Below are 14991 nucleotides of genomic sequence, written 5' to 3' on the forward strand. Positions count from 1 at the left end.
TTTTATCTCTCTGTTTCTAATCCAATAATTATATGCATTGTGTCCTATGCTGTTGGGTGGTAGTGGACCTTTTAATTTTGTCTCTACAATTCCCATTATGTCCGGTTCTTTTTCCTTCAGATACTCGTTCAGTTCATTCAGTCCTGTTATTAATCCATCTATATTTGTGTAGGACACTCTTAACTTTCTGTTATTTCCATTGTATTTTCTGTTTCTTTTTTGTTTCTCTCTGTTATGGTCCATTTCCTCACTTTTATATTCACTACTCTCCAGTAGAATTCTTCTTTTTCTGACTCCGTTCTGGTCTCGTTTTTTTCTTTAGCTTCTCTCCTTTTCATTTTTTCTTCCTCTCTTTCCTCTTTATTAATTTCTCTTTTTATCCATACCTTTTTATATTGTTCACTTGCTGCTAGCTTCCCTGTTTTTGCTAAGATGTTCTCTGCTGTTGTTTGTGACCTGAATTTAATCTTAATTGGTCTGGTCTTATCTGTACTATATTTTCCGAGCCTAAACATCTCTTCAATTTGTTTCATGATTTCAGGTTCATCTTCCTGAACTAATTCTAGTAAACTGCTTACTTTTTCTTTTTCCTCACTGATTCTTGAAGTTCTATCTAGGTTATGTTTCTCTTCCATTCCCAATATAATTATACATTTCTTTTTATCTGCTAAGTCTCTTACTATATTCTCTTTCTGTCTCATCACTTTGATAACTGAGTCTTCAGTTTGTTCTTTCATTTGCTGTTTAATTATGTCAATAAATGCAACTTTACTGTTTTCCTGGATTTTTTCCAGCCCTGTGCTTCTTTTGCTATGGCCTCTTTATTGTCTTTATTATTATTCTTTAAATCTTCATTCTCCTCTTTTACTTCTTTTAACTGTCTTTTTAATTCTTCTATTTCATTAGTTAAATTTTTGTTCGCCTTCTCTAGTTCTTCCAACTTTTCAACTCTCTGCGCAATGTTGGTTACGTTACCGAACCTGTCTTCCCAATGTTCGATCATCTTATCAAGTTTCTCCTCTAGTCTTGTCAATCGGGGGAGGTTGGTATCCCCCCACCCTCATTAAATCCCTGGAAATTATTATCCTCACCTTCCATTGTGCTGCCTTATCTATATTTCTAATCTTTACATTTTTGTTAATCCCATCACCAGAATCATCGGTCCTCCGTTTGTTTACAAGACGTCTGGCCTCCTGGACTAAGTCTTCCCCTTCCTCATTTCCTTCAATTTCCCTCAGTAATCCCTCCCCTTCTCCTTTTTCCTCACTTTCCCACACCACGAGTTATCTCCTTCCCTGTAAATACAATAGGTACTTCCTTTGCGTTGAGGTCCACGAAAATTTCACTTTTTCTTCAAAACTCTAATCCACGCCGTCCATCCGACAAAAGTGTGTGTGTGTGTGTGTGTGTGTGTGTGCGCGCGCGTGTGCGTGCGTGCGTGCGTGTGGGTTTTCAAACCTTCAGTCGAAACTTACTCCGCAGGACTGCCAGGAAGCGAGTCTCTTTGTGCGAACAACTCGGGATGTCAAATAACGTGACCTTGCTGCCATCGCCACCCAGGGCCTCTCTCTCTCTCTCTCTCTCTCTCTCTCTCTCTCTCTCTCTCTCGGCGGGGTTCTTCCGCCCACTTCCCGGCCAATTCACGCCGGCCACCACGCTCCTTAAATGGGTCTGATTCACCATGGTCTTGGATCACGTGTGGGAATCATGATCGACAGAGAGCAATAGATGACTCGATCTGTGTGTGTTGTGATTCACCATGGTCTTGGATCACGTGTTGGACTCGTGATCGACAGCTATTTCCTTCCCAGAAGAGTTCAGAGCTCATATTACTGATATATGGGTAATGCTGTGACCTTACAAAGGATTACAAAGGCGGAGCATGCCGACAGGAGACCTTTTGATCCATATCTAGGTCGGATGCACACCTCAACTCCCCGCCCACGAGTTAGAGTAACGACTCGCAGCGCAACGACACTGAAATCATTTAAGCCCTGTGCGGGATTCGAACCCGGACCGCCGTAGTGGCAACCGGGAACTCTAACCACTGCGCCATCGAGTGGTGTGTGTGCTCACGCGCGTGTGTGACACGGGAGGCTCGAGTTCGATCTCCAGGAGGTGTATGATAATTGTTCAAATCTCACTTTCAAGGCTTCCCAACCCCTCTCTGCAACGGCGGACGTCAGAGGTGCCGTATACCAGTCTCGTATTTCAGTGCTGGTACATAATCGCTATGGTGGAGCTGTAGTTTCAGATTCCACTCACAACCACAAACCATTCCACCACGTACATTCCACACTTACATAAAAAACATAAAAGAGTGGAAGAGAGTGTAAGAGACCATAAGGCCTACACTAGGCAGTTCCATGTCCTTTGCCACCTGCCATCCCTACACACAACGTTATCTAATCTTCTCTTAAAATAGCTAATTGTTTCACCGCTCACAAAATGATTACAAAGTCTATTCCATTCGTTAATCACTCTGTTGGTAAACCAGTTCTTGCCCGTTTCCTACTTAAATTTAAATCTGTCCAATTTAAATCCACTACTACGAATACTGCCCTGATGTCTTAATATGATGACCTTGCCTACATCACTTTTGTTAAATCCCTTAACCCATTTCAATACCTCTATTAGATCATCCCGTAATCTCCGTCTTTCCAGAGAGTGTAAGTTAATGTTCCACCATCCACACAACACAGCTTTGGTAAGTCGGCTTGAGGCAACTTGGTGTAGTTGTTTCCTAGGGGGTCCTAAGGTTCTACAGTGGACCAACGTCTGAACATCTCTACACACACACATATACACATGTGCGCATACACATGATTTTGAGGTTAAGTATGATAAATTGGAAAGTAACTGGCGGGACCCAACGAGCGTTGCTCCTTTCCTGTTTACTACAGTTGGGTAAATTAGGTTATCTCACACACACACACACTACGCTGCGAGTCGTTACTCCAACTCTCGTGGGCGGGGAGTTGGGTGTGTGTGTGTGTGCGTGTAAGATCACACCATTACCCATAGACCGGTCATATATGAGCTCTCTTCCGAGAGTGAAATAGCTGTCGATCATGAGTCCAACACGTGATCCAAGACCATGGTGAATCACACACACACGTTTTTTTTATCTATGACAGATCTTTCCGTATGGCGGGTCGCCGACCCGTCAGCCAGACAAGACGGGCTTAATCAGTTCCCTGAAATACACAGACGGAGATGACTATTTTCCTCGGTATCCTTGAGAAGGACAGGGAATTTCCCCCGTCTCCTCCTTGCGTGTTTCAAACGAGGTGTCACTTCCGCTTTCTCCGTCATCCCATCCCTCTCCATCTTCACTATTTCATTCCTATCTTCCTTCTTCTCCATTATCTTCACTCGCTTCTGCCGAGTCCCACCGTAACAGATTCCTCACCTTCCATTTTATTTTTCATCGTTTATATATATATATATATATATATATGTCTATATAATCCAAGCTACCCTGTCTGATAAACTACTGTTTTTTGTACATCCTACTTTCTCTGCTGATTCCCTGATGATATTCACTAAATTCAAATTAATATCTTCCATGGTGTCCTCGTTCGTTCTTAGAGCTTCGATTCTATTTTTAATTTCTAACTGTAATTTCTTCTTATTAACCTTTGCAAGGCTTATTTTCTTTTTTAAAACTAGTTTATTTCTCTCGGCTCTGAAATTGAATTTAGCTGTGCAACCTACCATTCTATGGTCACTACCTATGTTGACTTTATTTATCACTGTAACATTGCTAACGCTTTTGCTCTCATCTCCTAATATGAAGTCTATTTCGTTCTTTGTTGTCCCATTTGGACTTCTCCACGTCCATTTACGACCTACTCGCTTTTGAAAGTTTTCATTATCCTCATATTGTAGTTCTTTGCAAAATTTACTAACATCTCGCCTCTCTCCTTTCTTTCACCTACTCCAAACTTCCCAATGCACGTCTCATCTCCCATCTTCTTCCCCACTTTAGCATTAAAGTCGCCTATTACCAACGTGTACTTACTTTTTTCTTGATCCATTACTTGACTTAAATCATTATAGAACGACTCAATTTCATCGTCTGAACTCTGTAGAGTTGGTGCATAAACCTGAACTATTTCTAGAGTGTATCTTTTATACAGCCTAATCACAATCCAAGCTACCCTGTCCGATAAACTACTGAATTTGACTACATTACCAGCAACCTCTCGGTTTATCAAGAATCCTACTCTACTAGATCTTTGTCCTTACCTCTATAGTAGAACAGGTGGTGACCATCTTGTAATTGTATAAGCTTTTCTTCCGCTCTTCGGACTTCGCTCAGTCCCACGATGTCTAGTTCTTCCATTAAACTCTCCAGCCTGTGGTCTTCTGAGAGAGTTCTTACGTTGTGAGTATAGATCTTCATTTTCTTCATACTGTTTAATGCAGAAGGTTTAGATCTATTTGGACAATGTTTACTCACATTCGGCGCATCACTACCCGTATGCACATGAGGCAATGCGGTTGGACCTTTAGGAGACGATGATCCAACAGGAACGCCAGGTTTTGTTTTGTTTGTACTGTTCATGATTGCTATGAAGAGCTTTTGGCAGTAATTTCACCTCTCTACCAACTAATTTCTGGTGAGATATTTCTCTGTTGTCACCTTGTTCATTATATTCGGTGAAGCCCTATAAATCTAACGGGTTCCCAATGGTCCACGCCGTCATTATGACGGTACCCCATATGTCTATGGGGAATTTCCCTGTTCGCCATCAAGGACGTGCTAGTTAGCAGTGGGTCCTGCGACTGTGTGTATGAGCTGCTCTTTGTCTCATCTTTCCTACAAAACCTGTTCGATATGGGTGACCTTGCAGATATTTCCTCTCTATCGACAAAGGTTTTGTAATTATTAAGATTCTCAAGCCTATCCACCACGTCAAGGTGTCAACTCTCGAATGGGATATACATAAATATATATATATATATACATAAATATATATATATATACATATATATATGTGTGTGTGTGTGTGTGTGTGTGTGTGTGTGTGTGTGTGTGTGTGTGTGTGTAATAGACTGTTGACAGAACTAGACTCACTGATATGGGTGGACATAGAAACAGGTAGATGTCAAGATTAATTTATTATTATAAATCAGTATTAGCTAAATCATATATGGATAGCAGAGATTAATTAAGTGGGCACACAACGAGATAGGCTGATTGTTATATATTTATGTATAAAAAAGGAGAGGCGAGTTGTTAAAAAAAGAGTACTTTGGGAAATACGTGTTTACTTCAGCGGTGTGTACAATCCGAAGTGCGGTCAGCTACTTACTTGGAAAACCCCTTGATACCCATTTCCTTTGTGTCCAGTTTGACTACCATGTCTCAAGTTAATGTGTACGATATTTACTACACCCTAAGAATCTATCTGTACGTAAATTCATATCCCTTCGTTATAACTTTAGTTTTCATTCTTATCCTAGTCGTTTGTGTACGCCAGCCTTCCCAGTCCATTGTCCTTCCAACCTTACTTTGTTCATCTTCCACCTACCCTAACATCCTATCCCTCCAGTGACGTCACACCAAGAACAGCTTCACGACACCACGGCGAAACTCCTGCATACCTGCCGCAGTCGACAGACACTCCACAGCCGTGGCAGTTCCGAGCTATTCACTATTCAGGTGAGTCCAGTGTGGAATCTCTTACATTAGAATATTCCTCGATCAAGGATGTGCATCAACTTGAAGCAGAAATTGGACTGGCACGCAACCCCAGACATGGAACATTAAGTGTTTTTTATGATTCGTGAAATATCTTGCGTCTTCACATTGCATTACGGTATATGATAACCGCCGATACTTCCAATGTTTTAGATGAGAAGAACTGGTGGTAATTTCCCAGAAATAGCAAGGCATGATCATTTTATAAAAAGTAAATACTCTTCATAGGTATAATTAATACATTAAATTCATATGAAGGACATGTTTACCTATTAGAGCACAACTGGAAATGTATATCCGTCAACCTACTGGAAAGTTCATGATTTTTTCCTAACGCCTACAGGGATTTTCATTCTTTTCTTTTATAAGATATGATGTTGATATATAATTCATTATCAATACAAAATTGCAGCACATGAACAACTTCAGTATTTATTTTTTTAAATTCTAGTACATCATTCGTCTTCCTCATTTATTAACGTTAGTTTCTCCGGTCTTATACTGCACCACCTCCACTGCTCCACCACCCCCTTCACAGCTCACTACCTTACTTCCTCAAGCTCAAGGTCTATTTACTGTATGTCGGAAGGTGACGCGCGGGTTATCGTTGGGTGATTCAATTCAAATGTTGCTGTTCCAACAATTTCGTTTAATATCCTTGAACTTTATGCTATAATAACCAAATCTCAACATATGTGTCGTTATTTTTAATTGATTGTAGATTTTGTATTACACAAATTTGTCTATTTGTGACAGCATGTTGCATAACGTTAATTATATGGTTAGTTTCTACGCAGTACCTACATGTCTGACGCAGTGTGTATTCTGCCCCTTTCCTTCCCAGAGCGAAACAGGAATACATCAAGGCTGTTCGGTCCATTCTAACTGGTTAGGTTAGGCTTGGCGAAGTTTGGCTTTGATCCAATCGCCGAAATATCAATGTACTTGTAAGGGGCACTTCTCCAAAAATAAGTTTCAAACCTACATATTCAAGGAAAAGGAAGATAATCAAAATAACTCGCAAAGTAAAACCAGAACATTGATGTCACCTTCCTATTTCTAACAAAGACGTACAAATACAACAAGAAAAGAAAAAAAAATCATGTAGAAAGCCCAGACAACAAAATTCGAGCAACCCGAAAGAGCATATACAATCATCGTAAAACCATAAAACCTGGCGTCCTATAGATCTTTGGTTCCCAAATTGGGCGGCACCTTCGGCGTTACGGGCGGTAGCGAGATGCCAGAATGACATCAGTAGTTAATTAATTTATATATTTTCGTACAAAATCGGAATGACAAAATATATAACATAAATAGTAAGGTAAAGGAACACGTATGCAGTTGATAGATGATAAAACTGACATAAGAATAAATTATAAACGAATGCATAGTTTTGTTAGTAGTCCGAAGTCGGAATAATAATAATAATAATAATAATAATAATAAATGTTCACATGTATATATGAAGGTGTGTGTGTGTGTGTGTGTGTGTTGTGTTAGGAGTCCACCTGGAAGCAAAGGGGAGCTAGCCTGGAATTTTTTGGAAACCACTCCTATAGAACAATCTCTAGTGTCCACCACATACTAACTAAATGCCCACCTTCTCAAACGAACTTAGATTAAAAAAAGAATCATTCCACCAACACACTGCTCACAAACATCACTCAATAAATATTAGAAAATTTTAAAGATGACACTACCAAAGATAACAGTTATAACGATATAATGCATTCAATGAAATACCTAGAAACATGCTGTTAAAAGATAATAGAACCAGACATACACAACAAGAAGAAATAATTAACAAACGACTCACAAACTTCCATGCAGTTATAATGAATTTGCTGTCTACTATTTGCATCTTCGATTGAGGCCTTTCTTCCTTCAACACCTTTATTCCTTCAACCAGACCGTGCCTTAAATAAATCCCCTCCATTCTGCATACGTCTCCCATGTGTTCCCATTTTTTCATTCAGAAAAAGAGTGCAGAATATTAAAATAATAATAATAATAATAATAATAGATAAATAACAAATTTCTGGAATCAAAAGATTGTATAGTGGAGTTCACCAGGGATCAGTTCTCTCACCAGCACAAGTGTCGCCCCAGGGCAAAGTTCTCAGTGACTCTGCCTCGGGGCACAGTTTTCAGTGACGCCCACCCCCTCCTCCTCCTCCCTCATCACCACTTCCCATTTCCACCATTCCTTACTGCCTATTATAGCTATTGGCTTGCGAAATAATTAAACAGATTTTAAAAACATTATTTAACGTCCTTATTGTAGAAAGGATAATGGAAACGTATTTCATATTCTGTTGATTCTGACGCAAAATTCGTATGTTGCGGTAAAATATCTAGGGCTCCTTTGACCCTTTTTTTATTATAATAATTTTGTCAGTCTTGTGGGCGGCATGTCCACACTAGAATTGACACCCCCACTAAATGTGCATATCCTCCCCCCCCCCATGTGAGGGCTCTGATTCAGCCTCTTTACAAGTGATCTCCCCGTAACAAATCCAGATGACCTAATGATAACCCAGCACAACAACTACAAAACAGCTGCTAAGATCACCCAACCTTAAGCCCCAGTCACACTATCACGATTCTCGTCAAATGTGAATTTGAAAAGCTGTCGGACGACTTCGCCTACAGCATTCTAGACTTTACTAAGGACAGTTCAACAATGTGTCTGAATTCGTATAAGTTTAAATTCTCTTAGTTCGTCATTTAGGTTCTCAACAAACGGCACAAAGGTTAAATGACATTTGTAGATTCGAAAAATAAAGAACTGTAAACTAAGTCGTTTCTACTCAAACGAACTCACTCGAGTCGTGATAGCGTGACGATGGCTTTACGTAGACAAACTGAAACAGTGGCAAAGACAAAACAGAATGGAAGCCGGTCCTCAGAAATCACCAACGTCATTGCTTACCCCGGGCAACCGCGATTCAAAGAAACAACCTGCAGTGATACTGAATGACTAGTTTCTTCCACAACAGAATCCTGGACCTCACCTTTGATACACATCCACCAACCAACACATGAAGGACCTAATAGTGAACATCAGCAAGAAGATAAAAGGATCACTTGCAGAATCCACTCCCTCCTCCCCAACACTGATCAACTGTAGAACTTCCATTCCAATTACTCTCAACTGTAGAATTCACCCCACAGTAATCAACTGTACAATCTCCACCCCAAGCATATGTGTATGTGTGTGTGTGAGGGGTGGTATACACTTGATCCAGATAAACATACTAAGATCAGTAGCAATCACTGCTTTTGGTGAACAGATACTTACCGACATGGCTTCTTACGATCAAGAAAACATAGGCACCCTAGAAACTGCACACAACAAACAATTTAGAGTAATTGCGGTGTGTACTGACATTACCCTAGAAGAATATAATTCTGTGCTAGAACCCTCTCCCCGAAAACACTGGTAGCAAACTACTCAAACTTCTACAATAATCTACTCTCTGTGCCAAACATATCCAAAAGAAAAACATTCGCTCTCGGATCCCAAAACAAACATTTCGTACCCCACCACCCAACTTCTCTTCAGATGCCTCCAGATACGAGTTCAACATAGAAAGTCTTCTCAGGTCAAGCCAGAACCACATGTCACCCTTCAGTCCCAACACAGAATAGGTCTGGTCACAAAAGCAAACTACTCAAATGTAATCACCATTCAGAAGATACCCTACATTATCCCACTCAGACAACAAAACAATTTTTTTTCCTTGAGTGACTTGAGTACTCATTTCTTTTTCATTCCATTCAGACGTTTCCTTGCCTCCTTTATTTTTAGAAATCACCTCCTCATCCACTCCTCCGTTCACTGACACTTGCGACCCAAAATATTCTTAATACTTCCTCCTGGACTTTCACCATTTGCTATCATGTGGCAGCCTCCCATCCTCATCATTCCTTCGCATTCTCATCACCGCTGGCCGAGTGATTTAGAGCGTCACTACTTGCGGCGGGGGTCGAAGTGACGGTAGTTCGAACTCTGCCGCCAGCGAGTTGGACCAAGGGCATAGTTAATCAAATTCCACGCTACAAAGCCCTCTGGAAAGGGGAACCGTCCTAGCCTCCTGATAGGGAATTCGCGAAATTAAACCGAATCACATATCTCATCACTTTATCCACATTTACTTCTAACTTTGGTGGATATGGGTGGAAGGGCGTCAGATCTGAGCTGGTTTTTGTTTGCGGGTGACACCGATCTTGAGGAAACTGAATCAGTTGGTAACTGAATTTGAAGGGACATATAAACAACATTATGTATTCTGTCTCCCCTTACATTCTCTATTCTAACTTTCGATCCAAAATTAATTGTTTTGTATATGTGTGCAACGTTCTTGCTGTCTCCTGTGTTCATTATCCCACTTGTCACATATTTAATGTAAACATTACCCAATTCCAAAAACTACAAACAATTCTATCACAACTTAACTTACCAGATGGTACATTCTCCCTCTCAGATGATAACTTAGCAGAGAAATCGCTTCTTGAGGACCACAATGAAAATAAGCTATGAGGACCACAATGGAAATAAGCTTACATGCTTTTTTTGTGTTATCCTCAGCAATTGCAATTGTTATTTCGAACTATGTGTTCTTTTCCTTATCTACAGTTCATGTATATTGATTCAATGCAAAAGAAAGTACTACTACTACTACTATTAGACAAACAAGAATGACATTGACACATCTACGTTTAGGTCACCACCCAGCATTAAAAGTTCCACCACAGAATCAGCCAGGGAACATAAACCAAATAACCAAGATACAGCCACCGCGCAGAAGCTAAAACACTTAGTATTACACTGTTACTGCACTCACTAGAATCAGCTCCATAGAATATCTTCCCTGGGTGACTTGTGGACTGAGCCAATGATCGTGGTTGGTTTTCTGGGGGCCGCGGAAGCTCTCTTATCTTCTTCGACCAGATGGTGTATTATGTAGTTCCTCTCCAATCTTCGCACGTTTTTACTGTCTTTTTAAATCACTTTCATTCTTGTATCCAGGTTCCATACACTACCTCCCAGTCTGTCCTACCTATTCTCTCCACATGTCCTAACTACCTCGTTAAAAATGCTATTTCCCACTATTTCCCTCCGAGTTTCCATCTTTCAACTGTTTATCTTTTTAGCAAATTCCCTATTTTCCTTCACGAGTTTCGAGTTTTCCGGTGTTTTCGATATTTTCTGTAACAATGTTTTCAGCGGCCTATAATTGCTCCCATACCAAAGCAGTAATTCCACTACACTCTTCACCATTTTCACCTTTGACCTAAATGGCATAAACTTTTCCTTTTACCCTGGTTGCCGCCAAGCTATCTTATTATTTTCTGTGACATCCTCTGTAGCGATGGGGCTGTTGGCTATAGGCCTTTCTTAGCCAGGAGTCCACAGACCTCTAGGGGTGCGCAGAGGCTACCAAGTGGTCAGCAGGACGGAAAATCCAACATGTTGTCACTTAATGGGGATGTCCAGCTTTTTTTCTATTTTTTTTTTCCAATGGTTATGCAAACCATGGCCACATTCTGAGGAAACGTGGCGATGATTTGTATTATGTTAATATCACTGAATTATTAAAAAAAATGTGACTATATACTATCCAATTCCGTACCAAGGGATCCCCTAAATATACAAGTCGATGTATGGGGTTCACAAACATGAAATATTGAGAAACATTGCTACAGGCCACCTTGATCAATCCCTCCTGTAGTGATAGTCACTTTCCATTTTACTCTGGTTACCAGGAACCAACAAAGCTACCTGTAACTTATGGTCCTTCGAGTCGGACGTCACATAGAATCATCTCCCTGTTTCCTATCTATTCCCGTCAACACCCTGTTTCCATCAAAGGGTTCAACCCCAGTGGGCTGACATTTGGTCTCTTTGTCATATTTCTTCCACCTTTTCATAGGAGAACTGACGCTGGCTGACGCTACTCCTACTATGAGCTGGCGACTTAGGAAGTCCTGTACAAATACAATACAGACATGTTACACAACTAAAAGAAACACGAAGCTCCGTTCTCACGTTTTTTTATAGATTTGTCAGCAACTGCCAATTACACAGAAAATGGTACATAATGCTTATTTTAATTTGTACGCTGAGATGGAGTAATTGGAGATAAGGATCTAGGAGGAGATATCGAGATGTTCTGGGCTTTGCTAACAGCAAAATTGTACATAATGCTAACTTTATGGTTAGTTTGAACGCTGAGATGGAATACCTGGTAATAAGGATTTAGGAGACCTCGAGATGTTATCTGCTTGGCTCGTATCACACGTATTGGCTTTTAGTCGTACGCCGTCCACAGCACGACGTCGTGCTATTAAATAACCATGAGTATCTATAGACGCTTTCACACGTAATGACCACGTCCACGTGTGAAGGCGTCCATAGACACTCATAGTTATTTGAGAGCACGACGTCGTGTCGTGGACGGCGCACGGAGAGAAGTCGTCACGTGTGAAACGAGCCTCATTTACTTGGGAAAAATCTTTGGTGATGGGGGATCTTTGTGGACAAGACGATGTTCAGAGCTGAGCGCGTTCCTCGGTGCGTTCCGCTTTAGTTTGGCCGCGGTTAGCGCTCCCAAACTATTCAAGCTTAAAAGGCAGGTTCATTCCGAAGTAAAAGCCCGGCAGGCTACATACTATACCAAAGAAATTTTTTGTTGGCCACAGACTATACCGGCACCTATATTAATAGCTTTAATACTTTAGGGGCGCTAACCGCGGCCAAACTAAAGCGGAACGCACCCAGCTCTGGCGATGTTGCTTCTGGTCCATAGGCACCATGTAGAGGGGAAGGATCCCCCCGAAGGTGTCTCCGGCTCTGCAAAACCTTCCAATGTATCGACCGTGTTTTCTGAAACAACTCCGACCCTGTCTCCAAAAGCCCTCCTCATTCCTTTTTACGACAGTGGTTCCCAAATTCTTTTTCTGATTGAGTACCACTTGGTGGTTCCGTACCATCGCCGCATACCACCTGGTAAATAATAATAATAAATAAATAAATCGATCAGATATAAACCTATTCACAAGTGAAACGCACAAATGAATAAATAAAAAGAATATCAGATTTTAATGCGAGGGAAGCATATTAAAGAAACACAACATGGGCGATTGCTTTACTAAATTATAAGACGACCAAGTTGCCAACAATGAAAATCGCACATAACCCCGAACGAGCTCGCGTACCTGTTTTGTGAAAATATGATCGCCTGGTCGTGGAAATGGTTTTTAACGAAGGGGGAAAAAGCCTTGGTATATGTATGTATGTTATATTGAGTAACAGTTATCTGCAACTCGGGTGATAACATTGAAATCCTGATCTCCAGACTCTTGCCCACTAAAGTTTGAACTGAACTGACTTCTGCATGTTACCAATTGCTGTGGAAGAGTAACCTTTTGGCGATTTTAACGGCGTTCTCTGTCCCCGATGACTTGAAGGTGATCCAGGCTCTTTTGGAGATATGTCATTTATTTGATATTATTTGTCTGTTTGTTTATTGTTTGCTTGATTTTTATTTATTATTATTTATCTGTCAATTCATTATTATTTACTATTTACCTGTTTGTTTATTATTTAACTATACATATGCATATATTTTTATTTATTATTACTTATATTATAATTTTATTTTTATCTTATTCATTTTTCATTATTATATACATATTTTCGCATCCGACCTAGTTATGGACCAAAAGGTCTCCTGTCAGCATGCTCCGCCTTTGTAATCCTTTGTAATGCTGATTGGAAGAGCTTTCCAGTCTGCTTGGGAGAGCGACCATCTGAGTTGTACGAGTGGAGGACTTCTGAGAGGTGTGCGAAGAATGGGAAGTGGTCAGTGGTCACTGTGGTGTGGGGCCTGTTACTGAACACCGTTCGAAGTCAAGGAGGAAGTCAGGGGTGCATTGAGGTCGATGGAGGTATAGTTGAGGGACGGGGCAACCTTTTTAGGTATACTGTAGGCGCTAAAAAAAAAAAAAAAAAAATATATATATATATATATATATATATATATATATATATATATATATATATATATATATATTTGATACAAATTTTTCTCGCGTGCCAACAAAGTAAAATTATAGGTCTACATACGTGTATGGGCCCCTCCCTTCACACAAAAGAAGTTGGAAATTTATCTATATTTTTCAATGTGAGCTCTGGGTTTCACGGGCCGGAGAAAAGTCGTTAGTGTGCCAGGTTTTGCACGCGTGCCAAGGGTTGCCCACCTCTGGTGTAGGTTGTCCGATATTGAGGAGAGGTAGGGCGTGAGAAGAGCTGGTCTTTAAGATCGTGCGTAATCCTCCTCACAGTGTCCTTCCCGGGCGCTATGTCCTGATACGTCGAGGCGGGGACCAGCAGCAACAGCAACACAATAAGGAAATTAAGTGTGTAGAGCCAGCGAGTACCTTGCGCAGCTTTCTGTCTCTTGTGGTTAGACCTTGGAGCAGCTTTTCCTTATAGAGATGCTACATCGTCTTGTCTGGCGAAATTAGAGAGTCGTCTCTCACTCGCTCTTGATCTGCGGCGTCGTGGTGTCCAGTGGCTACAGCTCCTTCGGCGGTTCGCGTTTATTTTTTCCTAATCTGTATATTGCGTTGTGTAGTAATGATGACGATGATAATAATAATAATGATAATGTTAATAATGAACATGATAACAATAATAATAATGATGATGATAATGATAATAATAATAAGTGAAAATGCTGATATAATAATGATCATGATAATTATAACAATAATGATAACAATGACCATGATAATTATAACAATGATAATAATAATAGTAGTAGTAATAATAATAAGCGATAATAACAAAAAATAATGAAAATAATAATGCTAGTAATATTAATAACAATAATGTTAGTAATAAGTATGACAACAACCGCATGAGATTCCGACAGACAGTGCATAAGATGACTCCATCAACACGGAGACGCCTTTCAAATATTCCATTTTAGCCGAGAAACAATTTCTAACATGTTTGAGGACATGAACTCCGAACTGAATGGGGGTGTCGATCAATGAAGACAACTTTCAATTAGTGGTCAGTCCCTTGAAATGAATAAAATTAATTTTCCTCAGTCAGAACGTATTAAATCCGTCACCGTATTGAGGGAGATGTATAGAGAGTGTAGACGACGGCGGAGGATTTGGTTGCGTTAGAATGTTATGGAGTCTGAGTTGTAACAATGAGATACCTAAGCGTAACAGAATTAATGTTCATCCTTGTTTGGTTT

At 40.3% G+C, this 14991-nt stretch overlaps 1 protein-coding gene across 1 annotated transcript in view; it reads left to right on the top strand.

The window, feature by feature from the left end:
• Positions 1–5406: 5406 nt before the first annotated feature.
• LOC143039496 (venom protease-like) overlaps positions 5407–14991 on the top strand; it is a 30581-nt gene continuing 20996 nt past the window's right edge. Inside the window, exon 1 of the mRNA XM_076209614.1 lies at positions 5407–5671. The gene's annotated coding sequence lies outside the window, so the exon portion shown is untranslated. The remainder of the gene's footprint in view (positions 5672–14991) is intronic.

This window comes from Oratosquilla oratoria, chromosome 26 (genome assembly GCF_046742065.1).
Source record: "Oratosquilla oratoria isolate Oo_2021 chromosome 26, ASM4674206v1, whole genome shotgun sequence".
Classification (NCBI taxonomy): domain Eukaryota; kingdom Metazoa; phylum Arthropoda; class Malacostraca; order Stomatopoda; family Squillidae; genus Oratosquilla; species Oratosquilla oratoria.